The sequence below is a fragment of the Eucalyptus grandis genome, chromosome 8 (genome assembly GCF_016545825.1).
Source record: "Eucalyptus grandis isolate ANBG69807.140 chromosome 8, ASM1654582v1, whole genome shotgun sequence".
Classification (NCBI taxonomy): Eukaryota; Viridiplantae; Streptophyta; class Magnoliopsida; order Myrtales; family Myrtaceae; genus Eucalyptus; species Eucalyptus grandis.
Window position 1 is genome coordinate 33,702,768 of NC_052619.1, and position 5,460 is coordinate 33,708,227.

Sequence of the window (5,460 nt, forward strand, 5' to 3'; positions counted from 1 at the left end):
CAATTTCAATTCTTTCATTTGTCCAGCAAACTTTTACTGTGATTGTTGAGTCCAAGAAAGATTATACATGTTCTTGCTGATGTCCTGCTCCTCGACTGACGTCGTATTGTCCTGCAGTCTGATTGAAAATGGCTTAACTGGTGAATACAGCTGCGCCATCCACCGCTGCTCCTGCAGGCAAAGGCACGATGACTAATGACCAGCGCCTCCTGCTGACGGTCATTATTGGAACATACTTTGGCTGGAAGCGTGTCGTAGAAGAACTTGAGTAACAAAGGCAGGGCCACCATGACAGATCGACTGGTCTTCCTGAGTATACAATAGTATGTGTGCATCATTTGTACCACCATCATCTGGGACCCAGCCAGCTGATCGAGAATATACTGTGGCAATCTCTCGTGTATTCTCTGCATCGCCGACTTCTCCAAGAAGTCAGCGATGATGGTGGTACAAATGATGCACGCGTACTAATGTATACTCAGGAAGGCCAGTCGATCTGTCATGGTGGCCCTGCCTTTGTTGCTCAAGCTCTTTTGCGACACGCTTCCAACCAGAATGCTTGGTCCTAGTAGCAACAACCTATAGTTCATCAACTTCATTCCAACCAACCTGCACCCTTGTTCATGTTGGATGTATGCCCTAAAGCTACTATGTAATAGTTACATATTATGAATTTCAGTTGTACTTTCATTATTATTATTTAATTAATATAAATGATGTATTTATTCATTTATCCTATTATTTTATATTTATGAATGATTCCATAATATCAGTTTTAACTATACCTATTCTTGAGACGTCAAGAATATATGTGACGAGTTTATAGTTAGAATGAATCTTTAACCGTTCCTAGTTGTTGACATCTAAATTTTGGTGACCTAATCATTCCTTCATTACATAGAAAATTGGAGACTAAAATTTAGCCTTTAAGCAAAAATATTAAATTAAATTGCTTAGCATATAGATATTATGGGGCATATTTCATTTAAGTATACATTGTGTCGGCCATGGGGATTTGAAAGTCACGAGGGAGCTTAGTGAAAGTTTTGATTCATTGACCCGTGCAAAAATTCTTTCAATTTTGTGTGGGCACGTGACTTTTACTAATTAAGGAAAGGAAAGATGTGGTGGAGACGTCTTTGAGGAAACAAAAGCTGGCAGGCAATAGGAAAGAAAAGGGATACGGGCGAGAAAGTTGAAAGAATGAATATATTGGTAGATTTGAAGGAGGAAAGAAAATCTGAAAGCCCTAGCTGATTCCTTGTCTATAAAAGGGGGTCGTAACGGAGCCGAAAAGGAGACGGGGGAATTTTTCGAGCAATACATAGAGAACACACGAGAGAAAGAGTTGCGGTTTTTCTTCCTTGAGTGTGAGCCTTCATAGCCGCGACTGGGGTCTACCAAATTCACGACTCAGCGCTGCTAAGGCCGCCGCTGACTTTTGCTGGCGTCGCCCTCCACTGATTCGAGTGGTGCCGAGTCTCATCCTCTTGAGCCGTCATCTCCAGCTGCATCTATGACGCCGAAGCTTCTGTCCCGACGTTGTTGCTGACTTCGTTGCGACGTCGAGGCCTGTTACTATCTCGTTGTGCTAATGCCACCCTGCCGTGTGACGAGTCCCGTTCCGACGCTGTCCTATCGCCGTGTCGACGCGCTGCTTCACCAAGCCTCCTATAGTACTAGTGAATCACTGTTCTCTTGAAATCTGCCAGCGAAGAGAGAGGACACGTAAGAGAAATAAAAAAAGAGAGTAGAAATACCACTTTCTTTTTCTTTGCAGGCCATCACGTCTCACCTTCTCCCTGCCTCATTGACCAATGAAGTCTGGCGAGTCAATCCCTGCGAAGCCAGCATCTCTCGCTTTTGTGACGCAAGTTGGACAAGCGTACAAATAGCAAGCAACGGCCGCTATTCGCATATTGCAGTCGGCGACGCCCTGGCTACTGTCCAGAACCGTTCCTTAGTCGAAGCAACCACCACAGCAAACCGTCCTTGCGCCATCACGTAGAGCCACCCATGGACTTGACACTGAGCCTGAGCTGTCGTCGAGCTCATCCTATTCCCTGCGAAATTTCTGTTTTGTAGGTCCAATGGCACGAGCCGCTGTCACCACTTGCTGCCGTTGTTCACCGTTGCTCCCTGACCCGTCAATTCTCCACCGGTGAATGCTACCCCACCGAGTCGGCGACCTTTTGTGCTTTTATTTTCAGGTTCCCACGAGTCCCGGTGTCTCTTGCGTGCACCTAAGTCACATTGGAGACCAGCCCTGGACGTTCAAATCTTCATGCCGACAACCTTCCGTTTTGCTGTTCAAGTCTTCTGGTGGACGTCCCCTTGCTGTGTTGGTCAACTTCGTTGACCTTATCAGGCCAAATCAGTGAAGTAATAGCCACCATTCAAAATTTGCTATTACTTATTAGTGAGATATCATCATTGAGCAGCACGTCATCTTGAACCGCCGCCCGTGAGTCATCCCGCCATCCGTCGTTCGACCGAACTTGACAACGTAGTCCACGTGACACCAAATATTAGGTAAGAATCGCTTTTGATTCGATTTTCATATATCCTTAATGCCTAATTTATGGGATTATCTCGTATAAATATTTGAATGATACCATCATATCCACAAAATATCGATTAGTCTTTTAAATTAGGAAATTTTCCTAATTTTGCAACGTATATATGATTGACAATCCAATTTCACACTCGAAATACGACCCACAATTGTGGCATCCGGAAATTTTGACGACCCTCGAATATGCGACGGTCCCTAACTGAGCGACGGTGTTATCGACACCACAACGGACATCATTTTGTTATTATCATTGGACCAATGTGCCTTGTTTAGTAATGGTCCGATCGTTGAATAAATCATAGTCTTATTGGAAACCTTTCATACGTTCAAGTGAGACCAACCTCGTTTGTGTTTAGCCAATCTTGGAAAAATGATGATACGCCATAAGATTGACAAAGTTGTGTCAAACTCCGCCATCGGTACCGATTTTGGACCCTGTTGTATCATCGTCATTGTCGGCACCACATGTGCCACTGTTTCATCGCCACCTAACGTCCCGAAGCATCTAACATATTTTCCTATGAGACCATTGGAGTATTCATGCGCGGCCATGCACGAAGGACCAATTAGTCACGCCAAATTTCCCTTCTTCATGCGGCAATTGAAAATCACGTTTATGGGAGTCAACTAAAGAAGTCCATTTGATTGAAAGCCCACGTTGAATGCCTTCTCTCATGCTGCTCGAAGGCTTTAGATTTTTGGGCCATGCACACGTAATGGTGGTGGTCAATTGAGAAGGGAATTGTTGACCAAGAGAAAGCCAAGGGTGGCCACGTTGCTCCTCTGTGCTCGACAAGCAAATGAAGACTTGGAAAAATAAAATAAAATGCTGTGGCCATGTCCTTGCATGGGGAACGCAAGGTGGCGTGCGTCCAAGAAGGAAACTCCAGCTGATGGACACGCACAATCCAGCTGCCGTTCATTGCAACAGCCACCGAGAGACATCAAATGTTGACCCATGCAGTCAACATTCGGGAAAAAATCAAGGCAGAAAGGGGGGAGAGCTGGCGACCGAAAACCATGGCCATTTGCCACGTTTATACCCAGCTGTCTTCGATCAATGAAGCCACCGCATTTCTCTATTGACTAGGATAGTCAACTGGCGGTGAATCAAAGAAAAACCAAGCAAGCGCGAGTGAGAGAGAGAATGACCGAGTGAAACCGGATAGAGAGAGAGAGAGAGAGAGAGAGTGAGAGGGAAGGAAGGAGATCGTACCTGTTGGGATTAACGGATCCCCAAAATCGGATTCGACACTAAATCGAACTCCTAAACTGAATGCGGAAGACGAAGCCCGGGAAAATCACGTATCACCGATCCTAAAGCACACCATGGATTCGAGCGTACCCTTTTAGCCACAGATTAAACACCAATGCTGAAGTAAAGAAGAGAAATTGGTCCTGTTCGATCCGATGACGACAATTCGCTTGGAAGGGGAGAAGAAAGTTGCCTTGTGCTTACTGTTTCTTCTATTTGAGAGAGAGAGAGAGAGAGCGTTGGAAAGAGAGGGAGACGTATGTACGTTAATGCCAAAAGGTGTCTTCTCCCTCTCTCTCCTCCCTTATATATGTCCCTAAAAAAAAACAATTAATCGTGTCCCTTCGTCCATGGGCCCTACTCTTGTGGGCCGGGCTTTTAGGCCCAACATGAGCGGATGGGCCTTAAGCCCAACATTAAAAACCATCATCTCCCACTCGCACATGGTGGGCTGAACAGAATTCTCTTTTACCTCTCTTCAACATTCATACCGGTGAATAATCCGTGCAACCAGCATACTTAGAGAGCTCGTTGCCATACATCTGTTAGGAATATATAACAGCTTATAATGGGCATCACATCCTGAGTAGATTTAGTATGCAGTACCCTAGATCGATCGATCACATTTATATCTCTTTTGATTTCTTTTAAACAATGATATAAATATTGTCACAATTATGATTATCCCAAAGACAGTCATAATTGGTTAACCGGTGAATACAAAACTACAATGTGATTCTCCAAAATCGATCTTCCTCTTTCCTTCAAACTCTCAATTTTCAGTTCAGTTTGCTTTTCTAGAAATGTCCCATTAGATCGAATCAACACATGACCATTGGCAACATCCTAAGATAGCAAACACTAAATAGAAATCTTGAGAATAAGTAAGAGTCATGAGGGGACTAAAAAATTAAGGAACTTTTTTCCTCAAGAGTCTCACACGACATAAAAGTTGAGATCATACTTTCGCCACTCTTATTGGTCGTTTCATGCATACGTAGTATGAAATACGTATTACGGTAATAACTCATTTCCCATTGAGTGTATGTCTACACCTTCAATACCGTACAGATGATAGTTCAGACATATCCAATGTCTAACTTGAGTTCACATTTTTACTCATTCACAAAATTCATCAGAACTCACATCTGGCATCATAAACAAATAAAGTAAAATATGTGAGGTATTTTACTTTCGGACATAGTAAATATTATGTCCTCATCTTAACACCCAGTTAAGGCGACATACATATTTTAAGCTTGAGCTCTCAATTATCACCTAGATAATAAGCTTAAAACTATCTCATCTCTATTTATCACACAGTAAATAGAGGCGATTACCCGTGTGAGTGGGCTAATCTTATATATGTCCGACATACTTTCTCAAGTTAAAGTAATGCACTAAGCATTAAGATGCATAAAGATCAAACAAAGATTCATAGGCATTAATGATGAAAAACACAAATTCATCATATGTGAACACTTAGGGAAATTACAATATTCAGTACATCAGCCTTTACGCAATCCTAAAGATTTCATATGGCCACAAAAACACATCTCTAGGTATTGGCTTTGTCATAGGATCTGTTACCATTATATGCGTAGTATGTACTCTAAGTTCACATGTTTTC